Below are 25351 nucleotides of genomic sequence, written 5' to 3'. Positions count from 1 at the left end.
TGCTGATTTTGTCCTTTAGGTTTATGCCATTTAATTATAATTATTAGGAACCTATTACTATTCTTCTTATTTGCAGATGAGGAAATAGGCTCAGAGAGTTAATGAACTTGCCCAAGACCAAATGAGTAGAAAGTGAGAGAGCCTGGGATTCAAATCCACCAATAAATACGTGTGATAGAGCTATGTGGATGCTGGCACACGTCTACCCAGGGGAACGTACTCGGCCACAGACAACTGCTCTGCACAACTCGTGTCCAGCAGACCCAGAGATCATTCAATCCTCATAAAAATACAAGTTACAAATGTTCACATAAGTACCATTTGGAAAAACTCTGATGGTAAACTTTATATAAAATTCTGTTTCCCAATATTCAGTCTAGTGCCATCGAGCCTCCCACAGATTTCCAAAGGCGTGAAGCAAAGAATAGTCTGAAGGATTCTGGGTTCTCTTTTCCTGAATTTTCACTTTGGCCCACAAGAATGAATAAAGCCGTGTTTGTGATAATGAGCACATTCACACACTGAAGCTTCCCAGAATGAAACCCGGAAAACTTACCTTGGTGCCCCTGCAGGCAGGAACATTTGACAAATGGAGTAAATTCTGGTACAAGAATTTTTTTCGAACACTATATTTTGAATGTTGATTGCAGAAATGGCACTCAAAATTTTGATGTCTTTCAATATTCTGCTAATCATTTATAAATTATCAGTTGATACAATGAAAGATTTACATAGAGTTAAGCCTAAAGTTCCTGTAGGATATTGACTTAAATGTTCAGGTAGAAATTAATTGGTTTAGGGAACTTGTAAGTGCTGCTGATTATAGTTTTGAGGAAAGACTAAAACAACATTTAGTGATCTTTTCTCACATAATTTTAAAGGCTAAACGTATGTTGCAATAAACACCCTCATAATGAGTCATAATCACAAATTTGATTTTTTCATGCTGGTTTAAGCAGTGAGGCAGCAAATAAGATACCTTTCCTTTATGTCTACTGAAGCGATTACCTCAGGAAAGATTGGAGATTTCAGGCAACTCATAAATCTTTAATAGCTCAATGCCTCAGAAAATTGACTCTGGTTAATTTTAATTATAATTTCAAAATATATTATTTACAATTTGCTACTGCCTTATAATTTCTTTGATCCGCAGCCTTTTCCAAAGTTTGCAGAGGCTCCAATATAATTTTCTTAAACCCCACGTATAATGGTATTTATTAGAGGATCTAATCTAATCTGGGGCTTCACTAACAAGATGATTTTACTTTTTCTAAAGCAAACCGCTTCCAGATTTGAAGTTATGGCTTAGTGCCTCCTCCCAGAGCTTCCAGCTTTCACTCTGGGAATCATGAGGCTCTGCTGGTTCTCAGGTGTAAAGTTCAGGGAAACTCTCTGGAACATCAAACCAGACTAGAAAGTTGTTAACCCACAGCAGTGACTTATGCTACATTAAACTTCAAATTAAGTAAAAATGCTGGTAAACAGTAGTGTCAAGGGGACTTGTAATAAAAACTGAAAGTGTATTTGCCAACGATTCCGAGGTCTTCAAAGAAGTAGTAAATATGTTTCTTACTTACTGGGTAAATCTCCCAATTTAACAGCCTAGTAGACAAACTTCCCCCAAAGGGAGCAAACATGGGGAAGAGGGTGATTCATGTGTTTCTATAGGGGCTCTGTAAGTAATTATTTCTGGAAATACAGCTCAGGCCCACCGTCATGGGGCAGGGGGTCTTTGTCTTGCACTCAGCAGGGACCTCCAGGCTGACACATTTCCCCAGCCACTGTTGCCACACCACACACTTGGTGCAATTTTGCTTGAGATATTGTTAATCATTTCGGTACTCAAAGAGTCTCCTTGAAAAGTCCAGCTGAAGGAGCATACTGATTCATACGGCTTAAAAATATCCTTGCACTTTAAAAGCTATTTTTTATTAAGGGCAATAAAGAAGTAGTGTGAGAAGATATTAGGCACCTTTGTATTCTAAAGCGCTCACTTCAACATTTTCCTGTATATTTTCCCTTTGTCTAAGTCATAGCAAATGCAACAGCAAAAGACCTTGTAGACCTGGGAGGATAATAATTTCCTTGAAGATTTCCCAACCCAATTGGAAGAGGCATGCTGAAAAGCTTTAGAAAGATCACTTTGATGGAGGATAAATAAGCCTTTAAACAAAATAGCCCTGAAGACAAAAGTGAAGTCACCTGTAAAGAAGGGTGTGATTTCCAAGCCCATTAAATCATACCAAAGTCCAGATGCTTTCTGATATGCTAATTATTATCTTTTAGGAAACACGGTAAAGCTATTTCACTTCTCTAGATTTTTAAACCTACAACCCCATACATTTTTACTTACAAAATAATTACACATTTTTACTCAGTTTGATTCTCCTAAAGTCTGGCAGGTTAAAAAATTCATTAGTCCAATCATGTCAATGTTTATGTATGGCAATGTTCCACGGAACAAAGCTTATTTGTTTTTTCATTTGAATTTGACTTTCCCTTGTTTTCCTTTTTTTGAATAGTAAACTTTTAAAACTTTATAAATGATTGCATTATAGATCTTCACTATGTTCATGACTCCCAAAACATTCTAAAACTCAATTTTCAATGTAATCTTACTGTGTCAGTCATGACTTTTACATAGAGACTCTTGAGGATACAGAGGAGCAAATGGAATTTTGGATATTTAACAAATTCTTATGATTTTTTTCTTGAATGCACCAAAATTTGTAGCTGAGGGACTGAGGCTGGAACATCCTGAAATCTGCTCTGACTTTAAAAATGTTCTCAACATATTTGTTTCTCTTGTGAATGTGACAGTTTCTGGTTATAAATAGAACTTCTATATGACATTAGTATATAGATACTAGAAGTTATAATTTAAACGTGTGTGTCCTTTGACCTACTGATTCATCTTAACAGACTTATTTACAGTAATATTCATGCGAGAACATAAATATATTTATACAAGATGTCCATTATAGCATTGCCTATAATCATAAGGGCTGGAAATAGCTTAAGGGACCATCAGTGAAGATATGATGAAATAAACTGTAAGATAATCTACATTTTCTTGAAGAACCGCATCACAATTAAAATAAAAACAATCTAAGTCTACCAATACTGACATGGGTAAGAAGCCACAACACCATAAGTGAAAAAGCAAATCATAAACACTACATAGAGAATAATTCTATTTGTGAAAAAATAAGAATACATAATATACTTTTATACACATTTTCATACCTGCATTAAAAATGATATCTGGAAGAAAAGATACCTACTAAACCATTAATGGTTGTCAGCAGTGGAAAGAACAGAAGGAGAAAGAGGCTTGGCCTATGGATCACAGTGCAGTTCTCCTCATGTAACTACTTTATATAATTTTATTCCATTTGTTTTTATTTGGCATTTTAAAATATTAAAACAAAACTTCAAGTATTCTATAGGAGTTTTTGTTCCCTTAAGAAACTTCAGACTGGGTCACTCACTCTTATGCATTTACCCATAAAGAGCAATGACCCGTCAGCACTACTACTGGTCTTGGCTTTACTTCCGTTCTTGAGGTAAGTGGTTAAAAACATAAGGCACTTCTCATGGCTTTCAAAGGTTTCTCATTAGCTTTTGATTCTTAGAGAGATTCTGACCCTATATACTCTTGAATATATTCCAGTCTATTAAAGTTTCCTCAAAGACTGAATCAGGGTAGTTAGGAACAGACTTATAACAGATAAAATTCTAGCTTAAAATGCCATGAAAGTGGCCTATAGATAAGCTACTTGTCTTTTTAATTGAACTAAAATAACATGGTACAGCTTGTACATTAATTGGATGCATGCCTTTCACCCACAGCAAGTATGTGTGAATACTGGGCATCTGCAGATTGCTTTAGAATCCACAAGGGTATGCACTTACAGGATTTCGTTTGGCATCACGACAAAGCTGGGGGTGGGGGATAGAGAGAGCAAGAATTTTAAACCAATTTACAGGTTAAAAAATTGAGCTTCCAAGAAGGCACATCGAAGGTCTCAGAAAAGTAGAAGCTAGGAAGTTACAGAAAATAGGAGAGGTAGAATGTGGAATTAAACCCTGATTTTACTTCAAATCAAACAATCTCCCGAAGATCACTTCCATAGATGAGCCCTGTTTTCTAATCTTATGCTACATGCAAAGGTTAATCCATTCATTCAGCTACTTCGGGGTTTGCATTAGTGTCTTCACCTTAGCCTGCTGATCACAATGCAATTCTCTTCATAATCAGATACTTGGCTGGAAGTCACACTGATGATCTTTCATGGTTAAGGCAAGCAGATTTTACTCTTCCTGTTATCAATATTCATGCCTTTCTGTATTACATCAAACAGTCTAAAGCATCCATTCTGTAGAACCCACATGCTGATACACATTTACAGGCAAGTTGAAAGAAGGTTCCTGACTATGACTAAGCACTCAGACTGTAGCATCAGCCTGGGTTAAAATTTTGGCTCTGCCATTTATTACCATATAATCCTGGGCAAAGTAATATTTTCCATCAGTTTCCTCATTCATAAAACAAGAACACTAATAATGTCTCTACATGTTTTTATTATGAAAGTTTCATGGGTTAAGAGAATCAAAGCACTTAGAATGGTATCTGGCATGTGTCAAGTGATCAATAAATGTTATCTATTATTACTCACAATGTATGTTGGGGGAAATATATTGGTTCCAATCACAGGACACCTGACAATGCATTTCTACATGGCGGTGAGCTAGCTCTTTACTTGGTTAGACCTTTACTCTGTATGTTAATCACCCAGAAGTCTACCTAGCAACAAGGAATATTGATATTTAAGTCCCTGTCACTAATTCAATCCTGCAGATTTGGCATCTGAGGGGGACATCCAGATGCACAAACTACTCATTCATCCTCCAGGCTCCTTCCTGGGCTGAGATATACTATCAAAAAATTCTGGAATTAAGTCATATCATCTTACTTCCTCAGAGACTCATATATCATTATTGAGTGAAAATTTTAAGTTTATATACTTAGCTTTCTTATGTGGTATAAATAAATAAGTATATTATCCTCGGTACTAGTTATGCTTGAAAATCTTGTACTTCTTGCTATCTGAAGTCTTTACATAAGGACTACGTTAAAATTTTCTCTGAGAATGCATTGCCAAGAAAATGTTTGTCTTGCAAATTTGGAGGCTCTTCTTTTGTTACACAAGGAAACTACATAATTTGACATTTTCCTTTTTTTGCCCTAATTATCTTAAAATTCCAAATTGAGTTCAACTGCAATAACTCATTCCAGATGAGCAGTAAATATGCATTTCTCTTTAATTTTTTTTCCTGCTATTCAGTTAAATTTTCATTTTTGTCAATTTAAAATGTTTTGTTCGGTATGCGACCTGGATACTTACCTTGGGAATAAGTGGAGGTATAAAAGGGGGCATCTCTTTAATAAATAATGGCAATAAATTCATTTGTTTTATCATCTCTTCATTCATTCACTCATCTAGCATTATCTAGAACTATTGGGAACAAACCCTGCTAAGTATTGGGGAAAGAATGAAAAATTAGACAATCTGCAAACCCTCAATTTCTTAAAGGTAGCATAAGAACACAGGAAAGTATGTACTTAAGAAAGTATATACTTTAAGAAAATTATTGAGTTTTCAGATTCAATATGTGAAATCTATGTTATTAAGATCATTTCTCTGAAACCGTTAACTTGCGTTCCCTTGAAAAATGCCTTTTAATCTGTAAAATGAGCCTAATTTTTTAACAAAGATACCAAAAGTTGTACAACTAAGTAAATGAAAAATCCTTTACATTAATTGCACTGGTTCTAAACATACCCCAACCACACCTAAGAGATTTTGAAACTGTTCACAGCTGTACTCAGAACCTTCAGTACATTGCTTTGACTAAATATTACAAATTTTACCTTTGAAAGTGAATAATTGGGGAGAAGAAGGGATAAAAACAAGTCATGTAGAGTCAAGACTAGTTAATAGGTCATCAAGATAACAATAGCAATCTCTGAGCAGAGTTTCAAAACATTTGGAAGGACACTTCACTGATGGTAATGAACTCTTTTATACCTGCCACCACAATAGCTAGAACTTAGATTTTATTTTAGTTTGTGAATTCCGAAGGATTGCTTACACCATCAAGTTACTTTGCACACACGCTTCATAACCTTTGCTACAGAAGCTCAGAAAGGAAGCATTCTCTGGCTTCCTCTACAATGTCTTTAGCCAGCTTGACTCCTTCATCTCCTTCCACTCACAAAGCAAGTTTTTAAAAGACAGGATTCAGTTGCGGCTCTGAAAAACCTTGTACAAATCGCCAAACTGCCAGTTACGCACATAATAAAAGCCCTAGGAAGTCAGGAAAAGAAGCAATTCTACATTTCATTCTGTAACACATAGAAATAAATGATAACAACAGTCGCCATTTATTGAGTCCCCACCTTAAGCCAGATATTTTATATAAATTGTCTCATTACATATGACCTATGTTGGAAGACATGTAATTTTACTTCTCCATCTTGAGAAAAGGAAACTAGATTTTGCCCGAGGTTACACAGCGACTGACTGAGAGAGTGAGATTCCAAACCAGGCCTGATTTCAAAGGCCCATGCGCTCAACGACACCACCTGTTACCATTTAAAACTCTTCTTTCTGTGCAGATCTCAACCACTTCTGCCATGGGAAAAGCTGGTAGGAGAGAAAATAGACTGGCAGGACTTTGTATTAAACATGCTTTGTGTTTCCTCAGGAATTTTAGAGGCTGTTACACTCACTTAACCATGTCTCTTTGAAATGAATAAACAGCAGCTGGGGAAAATACATTTCTTACAGAAGTGTTCTATGTGCATCAGACAAATAAAAAAAAATCTCAATTCCAGATGTTAACATGAAATTATCCAGATGCTACAAAATGATCATCTAGGACACCAGAGGCAAAAGAAAATCAAACTGGAAATTAATTTCAAAAGAGAAATCAAAGTGGACACACCGATTTGGTTTTGTGCGTTGTTACAGGACACTGGTTATTTCTCTGATTTTAAGAATGCACTCCAGGGGCGCCTGGGTGGCGCAGTCGGTTGAGCGTCCGACTTCAGCCAGGTCACGATCTCGCGGTCCGTGAGTTCGAGCCCCGCGTCGGGCTCTGGGCTGATGGCTCAGAGCCTGGAGCCTGTTTCCGATTCTGTGTCTCCCTCTCTCTCTGCCCCTCCCCCGTTCATGCTCTGTCTCTCTCTGTCCCAAAAATAAAAAAAAAAAAAAAAAAAAAAAACGTTGAAAAAAAAAAAAAAAAAGAATGCACTCCATTAAATGATGGAATAGGGTTGCAAAATTGTTTCCTGATGTGAATAATTAACGCACAGTCTTCGAGACAATATTCTGTGGCCCCTGTAGCATTTTACTTATGTGTCATTTTTGAACTGAGAAAGTATGGACCTCTTAGGTACTACAAACGATGAGACAGACAACATCAAAATTACTGTGGTACACATGTTTTTTGTCTGTTGATGGACAAATATGTGGACATTTAAATTTGAATCCAAAGTCATTGATTGCTTTTTTGTCTTTGATTTTTCCTGGGAGTTTGGTGTAGCTTCAGCGCATAACCGAATGATACATGAAAATACCTACACCTGTCACAAAGCTAGCTGGTTGATTCATCAGGATAATCAAACTAGGTAATGTAAGTCCCACTTTCTACTCGCAGGCAAGAATGATCCATTCTGACCTTTGGTGTGGAAGATCTTACACATATGTTTATGTGATGGAAGCTGAGGAGTAGGGAACTGCAATAAAAAGAAAGTCATGGCCCCCTCCCTCAATGAACCCAATAGCCTTTTTTCAATGCCTAGTAAACAGTAGCATCTTTCAGCCACACAGTGATCTATGGAAATGCAGTGGGAAAGATTTTATGTTAAATGACTGTATATTTCTATAGAAATACTTTTTTAAAAGCAAATACAGAAAACCTCTTTTACCTAATCTTTGTTCTTGTTATCCCAGTTAAAAACAAACAAGCAAATGGTATTTGTCTTCCTCTCTCTAGAAACTTCCCTTTGTAGTTTTCCTTCAGGGAATTGCATGAGCTGTAATCATGTCACTGGGAACCAACAAGAATGCCATTGAGTTTTGCGCCTTTGGTTGTTCTTGAACCTTGCAGTCTTCCAATGCAATGACTTGTTTACTTCTGTTGCTGCAGCTGTGAGTTCTGGACAGAGTCATAGTGATGTTACTTTTCAAAATAACCCCAAATCCTTGTCCCAGAACAGAATATCAAAGTATTATTTAGTTTGGCATAGATTTTACTGATTGCTCTTGACCTGATTATTTTATATTTTTTCAACCTTGATTTGCATTTACCTTATGCTTTATAGCCTCTCCCCTCACACACACACACACACACACACACACACACACATATATACATATATGTATATATATTCATATATATGAATATCTTATTTGTCTTTATTTGATATGCTTCCAATTTTGGAGCCTTAAGTGCCAGGTGATGCTGTTTCTTTTATTATTGTAAAAGAAATGTTAGTATCATCAGAGGCACTGGCATCAGCTCCTCTCCACATTCTACCTTTGTTTCCTCTTTTAATAAAAATTTCATGGGGCTGAAAAATTACCTGTGCCATTTTCAGAAATGAAAGTCAGGCACCAACTGTGCTATTTTTCCCAGAGTTGGGGATAAAATGCCCTGAACCATCTCTCCTCTCAGTGCTAATATAGGGCCTTAACCAGGGCAGGGCTGAGGGTGGTTGCTATCCAGGGGTCCCCTCCCCGGGGTGCCTGGAAGACACTAGTGAGCCTTGGCAAATTTCAGCAGAGTGGCTCTGTGGGTGAGAAGATGAGTTTACACACATTATGTTGCCCAGGACACCATTTGCCCTCATTTTGCTACTGTCCTAATGATTTGGGTTCCTAAGAACATCATTTGCTATCCACTGTCCAAGTTTAGACACTCTGTGGTCACTGAGAGGTGCTTTTCTTTGTTGCCTATTTTTAACATCATCCATATCAGGTTAGCCTTGTTAGCAAGCATCAGATACATAATAGAATTGACTAGTTGAGACTCTGTCATGGCACTGAGACAACACAATGTAAATGCTGACAAAATGGGTTACGTTGCTTTGGGCTGTTCTTTCTATAGCTCTACCCTTTCTATCTTTCCTTCTATCTATCCCTTCTATCAATTGTCTGATGCTTTCATCCAGCCATCGCCAAGGAAAATGTGTGTGCTTTCTTTTGCATGGAACATTCTACCAGCTAGATTGCTCCATCTGGGCCAGCAGCATAGAGACAAACATCACCCCAGGCTTGTCTTGAGGAATTATCACAAATCTACCTCTCAATGGAAAGACTGATGAAAACACTGGGGAAAAATGAGTGACTAAACATTTCAACTCCAGTAAGCGGTCCCTCACGTTAAAGAGTGAAGCTCACATTACATGAACCTTACTGGAAAAGAATTTTCAAACAGGAAACATCTTACAAACAAAAGCAAAACAAAACAAAACAACAACAACAAAAACAAAAAAAACCCCCAAAACCCCAACTGCTTTCGCTCCTTATGCTGGTAAACAGCCTTATTTAGTTATTATTTTATTTTAACAAGTACTTAGCCATAATTATTATACAGGAAAGGAGTTCTGCTCCCCTAAAAGCTGTTGCTGTGACATGTTTCTGCAAGGCAGGTGTTTGGGTCTTTTCCTAAGTGTACGTTTAAAATCAATTTTTTTTTCATCCTGAAACTGTTTGATAGCTCAGTACAGACAGCCTCTCTACTTAACTTATTCAGATATTCAGTAGCTGAAATAATCATGGTGAGTCAAGTGAGTGCTATGAACACAATGAATTTCCCATCACTTCCTTCCAGATTTGCTGGGTGGCAACCGTGCCGTTCCTTAGCCAGGTCCCTGCCATTTTCTTTCTCTCTCTCCCTCAGTCTCTCTCCATCTCTCTCTGTCCCTATCTCTCCTCCCCTTCCCAATTCCACCCCCAGAAGCCAAGGCTTTTCTGTACTAGGCATACCTTTACAACGCTGTACAAGACTTCTAGATGTTTCCCTGACTTCTTTAATCTATCTTAACCCTCCAAATATAATGCTTGTTGTCCACTGCACCAAAGATAGAGTTTCTACATAGGTAGTGCTCAGTACTTGTTAATGGAAAAAAAAAACAACAACAACAAAAGAAACAGCTGAGAACTACTTATTGGTTATGTAAAGTCACAAAATGTATTTGTAATAGCAAATCATTTGGTAGTTGAACTGAAACTGTATCCCAGCCATAGTTTTGATGTCCTATCTTTTCAGTAAGGCATCTGCTTAGCAGTGATTAATGTGTGAGCTGCTGTATCACACCTAATTCAACACCAAGGTTTATCTGGCTATAAGATAAATGGATGCAACATAACAAATTATAAGAAGGAAGAATAAGATGTTTTTTATCCACTGAAAAAGAACAAATGCAAAGAAAAGAAAGCAAAATTAAATCATTACTGTGACCTTTCTCTTCAAAAAATAATAAAACGTTTTTGCCCCTTAACATAATATTCAAAAACTTTCACCAAGGGTCTTGCAATAAGGTAGTTTGTCCTGAAGAAAAGAATGGATAACTGCTATAAATTGGAGGTCGGGTTTCAACATATTTGAAACGCCTATAAGAAGGTGGCTGCCACCACTCCTGATACAACTAAGATCTATCTGCCCATGGGGTTATGCTGCACAAATAAAGGTACTGAAATGTGTTTGTGTAGAAACAATTGTATGCGTACATGCTTTATATTCTATGAGCCAAAACAACACATTCCCTCACTTATTACTTGTAACCAACATACCCTCAACCAACACCCATGGCTCCTAAGTAATGCCTGATCATTCATATGAAAATGCTATTTGTTACCCTCCCCTCCACAAAAAGTAATAAACAAATGCAGTATGACTCATTTTTAGCTTAATATTCTCCATATTACTAACAAAGTAAGGGAAAACCTTCACAAAATAACTACTATAAATTATTATACTTATAAACTAGAGTTTTGGTGAGAAGACTTGATTTACCTTTAATACTTGTGCTACAATAATGTGTACAGGTGAGGGTATGCTGAGGACAATTTAAGTTTCTGCAAATATTTCTAGGCATGCTTTGGCATATATTAGTTTAAACATATGAAACTGCATATTTATTGACTAGAAATAGTCAAATATTGGCAATTCCATATGGCTCAACCTAATTGTAGGCTTGGTTTTAAAAGGCACTTATCTTTTGAATAAGAAAATAAATAATTCTTACTGAATGAAGCTGAAGAGCAAATTTACACAAGGGGAATATAATTTTCTAACATGTAATCTTGCCAAGGTTGCCATTCTCCTTTGCAAAATGAGTATTATAGGACTTTTGCTACCCATGATTAGAATTTAAATTGTATGTCTTACGTGATTGCCAGGTAGCAGAATTCAGCAAAGTTATTCATTTACATATTTCCAATGAAAATACATATTTGGGCACAGTCAGCCTGCCACGGTGCAAAATAGTATACATCCTCGGGCTAGCACTCTTTGTAGTAGATTTTTCTCCAGTTTTCACTTCATAGCAGGGGACCTGGTAAAGCAGCTCCTGATATCTTTTTAAGTTTGCTTGTAAAGTGTAATCATAACCATTCCACTCCTAGGTTACTTGTCTCAAGGACTTTTGATGATGGCTCTAGTGTGGAAATAGTTTCCCTAAGGATCAGAAGCTTATCCTATTAGCTTCAAGATCTTTTGTTGTACTCTCAAGTACACTTCTGCAATAAAGATAATAATACATTATCTTTCCCACATGAGACTGGTTTTCTGACACACCCTCAGGTTCTTCCCAATAAAGAAGGTAGGTGTCACTTAATTATCCACACAGTGTCACACAGCCCTTGTGACCAATGGCAAATATGTAGTTAGAAGATGGCTTATTGGACCTAAGGGTTCAGTTTATGAACTGAAACAATTATGAGGTTTATCATCAGAAGATCTGAACTGGACCTAGACTAGAGATTGGTGTTGAACATTTACCACTATGTTACCACAAATATTTAACTTCCATCTGTGAAAGGAGAATAAAAATATTTTGGTTTCAGGTGTCCTCAAGGCTTTGGCACAATGCATGACAAGTGCTTTATAATCAATGAAGTACCATATGCAAAATTATTACTGCCAGGGCACCCGGGTGGCTCAATTGGTTAAGTGTCCAACTTTGGCTCAGGTCATGATCTCACAGTTTGTGAGTTTGAGCCCTGCATCAGGCTCTGCACTGACAGTGTGGAACCTACTTGGGATTCTCTCTCTCTCTCTCTCTCTCTCTCTCTCTCTCTCTCTCTCCCTCTTCCCTCCCCCACTTGCACACTCTCTCTCAAATAAACTTAAAAAAATATTACTGCCAACATTGTGGATAACGATAACAATAGTAAACCCACTAATCATCTTCCTTTCCATGGAGTTAACATTTTAACTGAAAGGCTTAGTCCCCATTTTGGTAATGTGAAAAAAATAATAAGACATCATCAAATCTAGAATGACCTGCTATTCCATTATGGAATATTTGCTCAGGACTTCACTCTTGATTTTAAAAGCCACAAGATAATGGGGCACCCAGGTGGCTCAATCTGTTAAAGCATCTGACTTCGGCTCAGGTCATGATCTCACCAGTTTGTGGGTTTGAGCCCCACATCAGACTCTGTGCTGACTGCTCAGAGCCCAGAGGCTACTTCAGATTGTGTCTCCCCCTCTCTTTCTGCCTCTCCCCCACTCATGTTTTTTTTCCTCTCTCTCTCTCTCAACAATAAATATTTAAAAAAAGAAAAAAATATAAAATAAAAGCCACAAGATGAGTTTCAATGGTCTCAAATGCTTCTCATAATTATTTTTCCTCTTTCTGCACACAAAAAAATATTATTCCTACTTCATAACTCTATAATCTCAATATGCTTTAGAATTGAGACCCAAATAACTGACAACAATTTATAATTCTCAGTTCAGAGAACTTTAACATGGACATTTTGTTTTAATTTTTTTTTTTTAACGTATATTTATTTTTGAGACAGAGAGAGACAAAGCATGAACGGGGGAGGGTCAGAGAGAGGGAGACACAGAATCTGAAACAGGCTCCAGGCTCTGAGCTGTCAGCACAGAGCCCGATGCGGGGCTCGAACTCCCATACTGCGAGATCATGACCTGAGCCAAGTCGGCCGCTTAACCGACTGAGCCACCCAGACGCCCCTAACATGGGCATTTTCTATGACAAGTTGCAATTAATACAACAAGTAGAACTTCATTTACCCAGCTTTTCTGAGATTCTTCTATAATGTGTTAGCATAAGTAAATACTTATGCACTTATATCTCTATAATATTTGTGTGGAAGAAAAGAATTATTGGATATATAAGTTAAAAATTCTATGTAGGGGCACCTGGGTGGCTCAGTTGGTTAAGCGTCCAACTTCAGCTCAGGTCACGATCTTGCGGTCCGTGGGTTCGAGCCCTGCGTTGGGCTCTGGGCTGATGGCTCAGAGCCTGGAGCCTGCTTCCGATTCTGTGTCTCCCTCTCTCTGCCCCTCCCCCGTTCATGCTCTGTCTCTCTCTGTCTCAAAAATAAATAAAAACGTTAAAAAAAATTAAAAAAAATTCTATGTAATATTAAATCTTATTCCATCCTTTGCAAATTTCCTTACATAATAGTGGTTTTAGCACTGACCAAAAGTGGAGTATGTGAAAATAATGTTCTTCAAACAAAAAAAGACACTTGTCTAAAAAATAAAGCCTGAAATTTACTCAGATTAAAACAGACAAAGTTTTAAAGAAATGTTCAAAAGACTAAGAGATTAGTAAATTTAGGGGTATAGGAGGCTCTCTTTTCTAACAATGAGATAGACAATGTCAGTTCAGCCCAGATAGGATTTTACCTAATTGATAATACAAGTGACAATTTTAAAGAATTAGCATGAGCCAAAATAAAAGAGAAACACAAATTTTAAAAGTTTTGATAAGCCAAAAAAAAAATCATTCACCTGGTCCTTTACTTAATATTTTTAATACAATCAAACTATAAGATGGGGAATTACTGTATCCCTGCCAAATGTAATATTTGATGTAATTATCCTTTGGAAAAATGAACCTCTTCAAAGTCATTTAAAACCCTGTTTTCTATTACCTCTTTTATAATGTGGATGAGATGGGTAACTATTTTCAAAAAATATAATTTTATTATTGATATTAAAAGCCAATTTTAAAGGCTTCAGGAAAGGATTACTGTGATTAGGGTATTTGAGAACTTTATTTTAAAAAGTAATTATGTTATTATGATGGGTCTCAAGCCTAACATAGCATTGTGTTCTTTCTCATGGAAAAGGAAAAAGAAGTAAAATTTTCCTATATTCAGAGGACTTTTGATGAGGCATTAAAGCATGTGATAAAAAACTTAAACAACTATATGTTGCTTGAAAATTTCTGGATTTCTAAGTACACTCATACAATAGGAGTTCTGTTGTTGTTTAGGAGAGTAACCCACTGTTGTGGACTCTGTATTTGTGTCCGACCCAAATTCGATGTTAGAACTTTAATCCTAGTGTGATGGCATTTGGAGATGGGGCCCTTGGAGGGTAATTAGGTCATGGGGTGTAGCTCTCATAATGGGAATAGTGACCTTATAAGAAGAGACACAAAAGCTTCTTTCTCTGCCTTCTCTACCATGTGAGGAAATCAGAAATGAATCCTCAGCCAGACCCAACCATCCTGGCACTTTGATCTTGAACTTCTTATCCCCAGACCTACGAGAAACATTTGCTGTTTAAGCCAACTGATCTATGATATTTTTGTTATAGCAGCCCAAACTGACTAAGACACCCATATCGAATCAATGAATTATGTCCCTAAGAGGCTCTAGTGAGAAACCTTATGTTATCCTGTTTGTCACTGACCTTTTTAATATGGCTTAGTCTCTGGGACACCCACAGACTAGAACACTCATTCTATAACCATGTCTGGATGCAAGATACATGGAAGAGCTAATGCCATAATGGATGCAAATTACAATTAATTGTTTCTAAAACCCTCTTAATATAGTTTCTATTGCATCTCCTGAAATGTGATTCTTGAAATCAAACCAGGTATGTGTTCCGAGGATTCTTCTCTTACTAAAACCTGTACCATCTTCCTTATGTGTTTAAAATATTCATTCACTATTTAACCATTTTGTACAGTGAAATTTTAGAGTAACTTGTCTTGAGAGTCTGGAGAGTTAAAAAAAAACTTTAAAAAGTATTTTCACAGTTGTGTGTATAAATTGATATTATCATCTTGAGAAGATCTGTTGGTCAATGGCTCCTCTGTGTTACTATTAGTTTTTTGAGATTCAGCTTTGAAGGCAAACTATAAGTTCTAGAGGAACTCTTTCCAGAACAGCTAAAAGGGATATTGATGATCTAAACTGGAGGATAAAAGATACAAGACCCCTCTTCGTGTGGTTACTCTTACTGTGGTTTGTAGGACTGGCATTTCCTGTTGGCCATGATGATAATGAATCAAAACAGCTAAACACAAGATATACAGAATAGCATTTAAATAATACAAGTACAAAATCAGCTTAAAACAAAATGATCAAAGATAATGTAAAATACTTTAAAATATAGGCTATAACCAAGTTGATGAAATTATAAGAAAAAGTTCTTTGAGATGTAAAAGCCAGATTAAAAAAAATATTTTTTAAGACAAAAAATTCTGACAAGTATATAATACAATCGGAAACCATCAAATTCTAAGAACAAAAATTACAGGGGTGTGTGTGTCTGTGTGTGTGTGTGTGTGTGTGTGTGTGTGTGTGTGTGAGACAATATAAAAGAAATTTAAATCTTTTACTGGAATAAAGTTTAAAAAGGAAAAGCAATATATGATAAATGTAAATATACCAAGATAAAACTCTTTAAACTACAAATAAGAAAATCATTAAAAAGGGAAACAAAAATAAGCAAGATAAATAAAAAGTTTACGAAAATAAGAATGCAAAACTTTTATAAATGTTACCCTCTATTTTTCTCATTGAAGAGAGAGACTGTGCAAGTGGGGGAGAGGGGCAGAAGGAGAGAGAGAATCTTTAAGCAGTTTCCACGTTCAGCGTGGACCCCAAAGCAGGGCTCTAACCCATGACCGGGGGGATCATGACCTGAGCTGAAACCAAGAGTCGGTGCTCAATTGACTGAGACACCCAGGCACCCCCTTTTTAAAATAATTTTTTGACACTCTATATGTTTAGTTACCTATCAGAAACTAAAAAAGGAGGGTAAAGAAATTTTTCATAATATAGAACATTAAAATCCCTGTAAGCTAAAAAATAGGCAGCAGCCTGATCCCAGGTCTGTGCAAGTTCATGCAGAGAGAAGCAGGGTCTGCTAGGAGATGAGGCCTCTTGGACCTTCAGTGCCCAGCACATTTTCCAAGAAAACCCAAGACACAGAAGAAAACTTGTTCGTGTGCCTTTCTGGTGCACAGAGGACACACTGGATTCAAATCATAGCTTCGGAAGTTACTATCTTGGAACTCTGGGTAAGTTATTTGACCTCTCTATACCACATTTCCCTCAACTATAAAAAGACAAGTATTAGTACATCTGAGTCTCTACTTGTAAAACCTACTTGTAGTTCCTGCCATAAAACAAGTGTGTGATAAATGTTAGCTATCATTATTAGAGTCTTCCAGGCCCTGGACTCACCCATATCAGCACTTGAGACCTTCATCTATTCCTTCTGTTCCTTTACACTTTAGGAAGTTCATGGTGTTTTGCTTTGCTTATTCTTTCAATCCTGTTCAGTCACTCCTGCCTCCCTTAGTGTTGAATGTACACAGCAGGCGCACTTTCATGCATCCCAGTCTCAACACTGGGATTAAGCCAATGATAGCTATTGGCCTAGAGAATTTGTGATCATATCATATAGTTAAGGAGGGAGTACCATAAATGACCTACTGTGATCTTCATTATAGTCGGGTGAACTGGCCAGGACATAGTTGGATAGTTTACTTGTCCGTCCAAGCCCCATGGTCAATCAATGGCAAAGCTATATCTAAAAGCCAAATCTAGGGTACATCCTAAAAGACAGCAGGTTGTGCTTTTGTGCCTTCTACTACAACCCTGCATTTCCTTACCTAGCTTAACAGAAGCTTATGTTTCTATTTGATTTTAGTAGATCCTGATAGATCCTAGTCCACAACACTGAGATAACCAGGTCTTAAGCTTTGGAAGCTATCATCTCAAGAGGCCATTCTCATCTGCTTTCTGTGGTCTTCATGATTTTTCAATACTAATGTATTAATTTGACAAGGATTTAGTGACACTTTCTGAGGACAATATTGTTAGGAAGAATCTATAAACTGATCAAAAGAGAGGAGGAACACAATCTTCTTAATGTTATCTTCATTACAAAGGTCTGCTTCTTAGATGACTTATGGATGTTTTTTATGTGTGCAATTCCAAAATAGTTCAAATGCTCTGTGTATTCCAACTGAGTTCAAACTTGCTGTTTTGGAGGATGCCAGGTAATGCTTATCGTGATGAGGTACTTTCATGTTGTTGTTCAAGGTATTAACTGGCACTATGTTGTCAATGCAAAAATTATTTAAAAAAAATTTTAATGTTTATTTATTTTTGAGACAGAGAGAGACAGAGCATGAGTGGGGGAGGGGCAGAGAGAGAGGGGGAGAATCGGAAGCAGGCTCCAGGCTCTGAGCTGACAGCACACAGCCCGACGTGGGGCTCAACCTCAAGGACTGTGAGATCGTGACCTGAGCCGAAGTTGGACACTCAACCAACTGAGCCACCCAGGCGCTCCTGCAAAAATTATTTTTAGAGAAAGGAGGTCTCTAACCCTCCTTTAGGATCTGAAACCCTAACTAATTATTTCCTTAAATCTCTATTCATACTTGGTACAAATTAGTGATACCCGGCTTCTTTTCCATCAAGGAACAACTCCAAGGTAATTGTAAAAGGCTAGTTCCTCATTTCTACGCAAATTCACATGCGCAGTCATGCTGTAGCCTCAACAATATTACATCAAAGAAAGACTTCAGAAACATTTTTAAATAAAGTGTTGGGTTTGTTTCTTCATTCTCCAGTATTTGCAGTTCTAAAAATCACCATAATGTCAGGTGATGAAAAGAGGAAGAAAAAAATATTCTGTCTGTGTATATAAAATTCTGTCACATAGGAAATCAAAATTCTATCAAAGCTCTACTTATAGTTTACAGGAAGAAAAAGTGTCTTCAAGAATTAATGGTAGTTTCTCCAGGGATTTTTATACAAGCCTGCCATGTTTCAAAAGCAGAATCAAAGTGAATCTAAGTTCCATTTGAGTTGCGGTCCAGAAGAGTGGTAAGGAAAGGAAATCATATGTAAATATCTTTTCCTCTGTATGAGGAAATTGAAGCAAAAATTGCTATGGTAACCATGCATATTTAGTTAGCAGTCTAGTGACAATCCAAAGAAATTAATAGGAATAATCCCAGCCAGAGAAAGGGGAGAATCTCATATAAGGGAAAAACATTCACGATGATTTTAATTCTAGGACCCCTAAAGTAGTGCCATCTATACAGCCCCATATTTGTCAATAGTATTAATGTGATTCTTTTCTCTCAGCCATCTCTTCAGTCAATGATAACCTAGTTATAGCTCAAATTTTATTTACTCATCTCAAACCCACCCAGAGATTCAGTCCACCAAAGCTAATCATGTTTCCTGACAGAAAAACATTAGTCTCTTTAGTTAGAAGTATTGTGGCTAGGGGCACCTGGGTGGCTCAGTTGGTTAAGCGTCTGACTTCAGCTCAGGTCATGATCTCATGGTTCATGAGTTCAAGCCCCGCATCAGGCTCTGTGCTGACGGCTCAGAGCCTGGAGCCTGCTTCGAATTCTGTGTCTCCCTCTTTCTCTCTTCCCCTCCCCCACTCATGCTCGTGCTCTCTCTCTCTCTCTCTATCAAAAAATAAACATTAAAAAAAAAAAGAAGTATTGTGGCTAGAATAACTGACTGATCCCCTTTCCTTAAATAACTGATGATCAGTTCTTCTCCAGGGTTTGGGAAGGCTGAAAATATCTAAACTACAAGTTAGGAGGAGGGATCAAAATTACCAGGTGTACTTGTTTAAAATATACATAGATGGGGCGCCTGGGTGGCTTAGTCAGTTAAGCAGCCGAATTCAGCTCAGGTCATGATCTCACAGTCTGTGAGTTAGAGCCCTGCATCAGGCTCTGTGCTGGCAGCTCAGAGCCTGGAGCCTGCTTCCGATTCTGTGTCTCCCTCTCTCTCTGCCCCTTCCCTGCTTGCTGTCTCTGTCTCTCTCTCTCTCAAAAATAATAAACATTAAAAAAAATTAAATATACACAGAACTTCCTAAACCCTTCCCAAACCTACTGAAGTATAAGCCCTGAACCCACAAATAGCTCTTTCAAATGCCCTCAATGATATCCAAATAAAACCAAGTTTAAGAGGAACCAGTGCTACAAGCATGATTTTCAGTGGTCTCTAAGGGGTGGTTCTTACTAGAAGTTCTCAATAGCATCTTGGGGCAACTGCTCCCAACAGAGGCAGTACTTGAGCTGATAGAGTTGGCTCCCTGAAGCAATGCTGGAAGGGTTTATGCCTATGTAGCTGTTCCCATCAAAGCTTTTCTCTTTGGCCTCAAAAGTAAGGGAGGACTCCTGTGGTCTGTTGCTTCACACTCTACAACTCCCATTACGGACAGAGCTCAGTATCATTCTCTCAAAACAAGGCAAGACATGTTGCCTACTAAGCCCTCTCGTGGCATTGATGATACACAATTTTTCTAGAATGGAAATCCTTGAAGACCTTTGTTCAAAGCTCCCTTCTGTTTACAGCTTGGATAACAACATACTGGGTCATATTATTATACCACCATTATGCTCCATTATTTCTCTTTTGCTGGACCCTGAGACTTGATCATCTCATAGCTCAGAGCGAACTCTTCTTCCTCTGGGTACAAGCCCAGGATGCTGGACAACGGGACTAATCTCTTCCTGGGAAGTAGCTGAATCTAGATATCTAGGGGACTGGATGTGCTGCTTAAAGTATCCTATTGGTGAATCCACATGATCAATATTTGTGGATCTCTTCCAGGAAATGTGAGGTGGAGGTCAGATAAGGGGCCAAGCCAGAGAATGTAGGGAAAAGATTGGGGTGGCTGAAAAACCAAAGTAAAGTATATAAGCAGAGATGATGCTACTAAAATTCAAAAGAACAGAAGGAAAAGCCAAATGGTTTCTAATAATGATATGGACAAAGGCAGTATTAAAATTTGGATACAGAAGAAGCTGAAGTTGGAGGCCATGATGTTAAAGGATATTTTAAAGGATTTTAATAGATCAATGAGGAATTTACCTAAGGTATCTTTCAGGTCTAAACAGATGAACTTTTCACCTGAAGTATAATATTCTAGAATGTTCTAAACATTTTGACACATGTCCCCCAAATTCTCCAGACAAGTAACAATGTAATAAACCTCAGACTCAATTGATTTCATATTCATCACAGAAGACTATTTTCTATGAATATTCTATACCTATAATACAAACATTATTGCTTAATTGGTGGGTTAAAATTGAGACATGTTTATTTTATAATACCTGAGTTCATGGATGGGCCTAAAAAATACTTTATTATTATTTCTTCTATTCTTTGACTTGACTTTATATTTAAAGGTTGTTGTGAAGTGCTGGAAGAAAATGATCATAATGCTCAGTCAAAAAAATATATTTCAAATCATAGTGAATATTTACACACTGTTGTCCAAAATAAAAATCTATCTAGAAGCACAATAAGATTTATAAACCAATAAAAGAGGAAATAGATGAGAGATGTGCATATAAAAAGAAATACAAATGATGTGTAAGAAAACAGTTTCACCTCCTAGTACTCTTCCCCAAAATCCAGAAGCCCAGTCTAATAATGAGAAAACATTAGAGAAGGCAAAATTAGTAATATGACACAGAACACTTGACCAGTGCTCTTAAAAGTGATCAGGGTCATGAAAAACAAGGGAAGACTAGGAAATTTTCATAAATCAGAGGACACTAAGAAGACACAATGACTAAATGCAATGTAGGATCCTAAGCTGGATCCCAGAAAACAAAACAAAACAAACACTGATGATAATATGAATGGACTCTTGTATCAATGTATCAAAATAATGTATCAATGTTAATTTCTTAGTTTTGACTAGTTTTTGACAATGTTAATTTCTTGTATTTTACTAAATGCATGGTGGCTTTGTAAGATATTAACATTAGTAAGAGCCAGGTAAAGAAGAAATGGGGATTCTCTGTACTCTTCTTACACGTATGTGCATTTAAAATGATTCCAAAATAATTTTTAAACATGTGTATGAGACTATGCTTCTTTTTATGGTCGTTGATATAATTAGTGTCAATGCTACCAATGATAACTACAGCAACTGGAGAAAAATGTAAAAACATTTACTTAAAGCCATCTGAGAGTTATCAAGAAGGTGAAAAATAACCTTCTCAATATTAAGGAGAAGAAATATGTCTAAAGAGGCAATTAGTATTTTGTGACAGCTTTTGTCTGATGGGTATTTCCCTGTCCAGAAGACACGGTTGAGAGACTGAGCAGTGCTCTGATAGCCTTAATGTTCTGGGAAGACATAAAACTTGTATGGACAGGACTATGATAAATCCCGCATACTTTGGTTTAGACTAAAAAAAAAACAAAAACAGGGAACCTAAAGTAAACCAGAATTAATGCAACTGTCACTGTGTTACAACACAGCTTTGAGTCATCTAAGACCCAGAAACTTGAATTCCTACAATTGTATTAAGATGATCCATATTGCCATTGCCCAGCAGAAGCATCAGAAAATCCTCACAAGGTAAAGATAATATCTTAGGCCTCAAACTGTTTCTATACATACATTTTTAAATATAACTTTTTTTATGCAAAAATAATCAGAATTGTTGGGGATATAAGACATCATAAAAAAGAATCAGCAGATGAAACAGATAACATGTATCCACAGAGGCCAGATATTTGAATTATCAAATAAAAACTCTTAAATAATTGCTACTTTATGTTCAAGGAGATAAAGACAGAATGTTAAAAAATTAAATATAATTTTGTTAAATATCTAAATAAATATATAAAATTTCAGGATAAAACTAGATACTAAACTATTTGAAAATAAACCAAAGATAAATTCTAGAACTAAAAAATGTACTAATGAAATGAAGAATCCTATGAGTAGTCAATAGCAGATTTTACATAGCTAAAGAATTAGTGAACTGGAAGTAAGCCAGAAGAAAATATCTAAAATAAAGACTAGAAGGCCAAAAGGATGATATACAAAAGAGGGTAAGATACATGGTGTATATAGTGAGAAGTTCCAAATTATTTTTAATTATATTTATAGAGGAGACAGAATGGGAAGGAGCAGTATTTGGAGAGTTAATAGGCTAAATTATTCCCTGAACTGATGAAAGGCATAATTCTGCAAATATACAAACCAAACAAATCTTAGTAGAGAAAATAAAAAGGAATCATCTATAGCAGCACTGCTCAGAACTTTGTACAATGATTGAAATGTTCTATTCTTTATAATTCAAAGTGGTAACTGCTAGTCACATGTGGATACTGACTACTTGATATGTGGTTGTGTAACTGAGGACCTGAATTATAATTTTATTTGCATTAATGAAATCTGAAATAACCACATATAGCTAGTGATTATTATATTGCATAGTACAGATCTGGATAATCATAGTAAAACTATGGAAAAACAAAAACAAAGATAACATCTTTAAGGAAATCAAAGAAAATAGACAGACAATAGATAGTTATTCAATAGCTAACTTTTCTACATAAACAATGGAAACCAGAAGACAACAAAATATTCCAAAAGAAAAAACGTGCAAATCTATAATTCTATACCTAATAAAATTATCCATCAGCATTGGAGGTAAATTGTGTTATATGCCTAGCTTAACGCATAGCCCATATTAGAGATGAATTTACATATTGGCCTTAAAACTTTTGAGATACTAAGAGTTGTTTTTGATTTCCCTGTATTCTGAGAAGTCATCTTCTGAGACGGCTACTTTGGCTCAGCTGGGGAAATTTGTCTCTGTAAACCTTTCTATTGTTGCCTTTATACTTTTTTTTTTTGCATTTGCTGGTTTGTATATTTGTTTCTCTTATTTGAGTATTATGTCAATTCTCTGGGAAGTTTTGAACATAAGCACTGATTATATTTCAGGTGGTACACAAAAAGTATCATTTCAAAACTAAAAGTTAATGATAGTTAAGATTTATTTCACAGTCATGGGTCTGGAAAATACATTCTTCTATATTCTTCATATTATATATTGTTCTATAGTGTGATACCCCAGAATTAGGACTCTTTCTACTCATACTGGATCTAGTATCTCTGTCTCCTCTAAACTCTTGAGTTTATCAATTACCAACTTTAAAAAAGAAAAATCAACTTCCATTCTTTACTAGAGGATGGAAAAAAAAAAAAAAAACATCAATCTGGGAGGTCAGGGGACCTTCATTCTCAACTCAGTTTTGATACTACTGACTTGGAAGTTTTGGAGAATACATATCACCTACCGCCCCTGGACCAGTTTATTCCAAAAAGTAACATGTTTCACAGAGTAAGCTATTTAAAATGAAGCAGATATCTTAGGATAGGTCCACGTTTAATTTTTCCTCTTAAATAGTACCATTGTATTTCAAATATTTTGAATTACTTTCTTTTCCTAGCCTCATCCACTTTCTTATAAGAAAGAAATAGACCTAAATGTCACAGAGAAAGTTGAGTAAGTTGTTTCGAATAGTCACCATCAAAGACTAGTTTTTAGCATCTAGGAGTGAAAACAATATAGCCAGTTAAACAAACAAAGAAACAACATATCTGTTTGTTCCTTGTTGGCAGGCTGACATGGTTGAAATAATGGAGAACCACCATGAATGCAGGGACAGCATGCTTTGAAGATATGTATGTAAACTTATAGGTTATGTATCTACCAAGACACTTTTTACATTGTTCAACCAATTTCCGAATTGGACCATTTTTTCCAGGTACAAAAATAGCTCTATAATAGTATAAATATAAATACATAATTATGAGTTCTGGGTAAGCACTAGATCCAGGAGAAAAATAATAAAAATTCAACTCAAATACATTATCTCTGCACACACTCCCTACTCCTATATCCTCAGGCCAATCTGGCCAGGAATTGGATGCCTCTGGGCACAAAGCAGGTTGAACAGCTGTTTGATTCACTGCATTTGACTCCTTGTCATTTGGCAGATTGAGATCTCTGCTGAGAGCACCATTTGGAATTTTTCTTCCCCGAAACTGGTATTTCCATACATGGAATTTGAAATATAGTGAGGCTTTAGTATACATTCATAGAATAACAGTGCCAAAAGGGAGTGTGACCAATTTATATCAAAAATACAACTTCCTCCAAAAGTGTTTCAAAAGATAACCCTCAACTGGCTGAGATTGGCCTGATAGAATATGAATATGGGTTCAGTGAAAATGTGACTATAAAAAATGATGCTGCCTTCAGGTGTGTGGACTAGAGAGGAGTGACTATCAGACATGAGTATAAGTTGAGATACATGTAAGCAGATAGGACAAAAGTAGCCCAGCCACATATACCGAAGAGAGAAAGATTAGGAAAATACCATGAGAGAATGCAAGAGAATCACTAAGTCAAGGTTTGGGTATTTGAGAGGAGACTGCTGCTATTAACTACTACAATACTACGACTACTAACAATAATAGTTATTATTATTACAGCAGCAACAGTAAAAATAGTTCATGCTTACAGAACACTTAATACAGGTCTGTCAGCACTGTTCTAACACTCTAAATATAATGATTCTTTTAATCTGCTTAATGATTATATGACATAAGGGCTATTAGTATTTTTACCGATTCATGGAAGATCAAACTGAAGCACAGAGAACTTAAGTCATGGACTCAAGATGATACAGATGGTAACAGGTGAAGCCATGATTTGAATAAATGTAAAATCTTAACCAAGGATAAAAGATGCTACAGAGAAGCTGAACACTTTTGAATTAAGCATAAAATAAGCAAATCCTGACCAAAAACACACAAACAACCCAACTGTAGCCCTCCCTATGTGGCAAGAGCAGAAAAACATGCAAAAACCAACACAATTCCCTTTTATTTAGGTCCTTCATATCAACTATATTTCTTCCTAAATTTCAGGTCTTTTGTCCCCTTCTTCTTTTTTTTTTTTTTA

At 36.5% G+C, this 25351-nt stretch overlaps 1 protein-coding gene across 3 annotated transcripts in view; it reads right to left on the bottom strand.

Annotated features, from left to right (window-relative positions):
- Positions 1-25351, bottom strand: part of LAMA2 (laminin subunit alpha 2) — a 619529-nt gene that overhangs the window by 395579 nt on the left and 198599 nt on the right. The gene's annotated exons all lie outside the window — the stretch shown is intronic.

The sequence above is a fragment of the Neofelis nebulosa genome, chromosome 6, assembly GCF_028018385.1.
Source record: "Neofelis nebulosa isolate mNeoNeb1 chromosome 6, mNeoNeb1.pri, whole genome shotgun sequence".
Lineage (NCBI taxonomy): Eukaryota > Metazoa > Chordata > Mammalia > Carnivora > Felidae > Neofelis > Neofelis nebulosa.
This window is presented reverse-complemented; position numbering and strand designations above follow the sequence as displayed.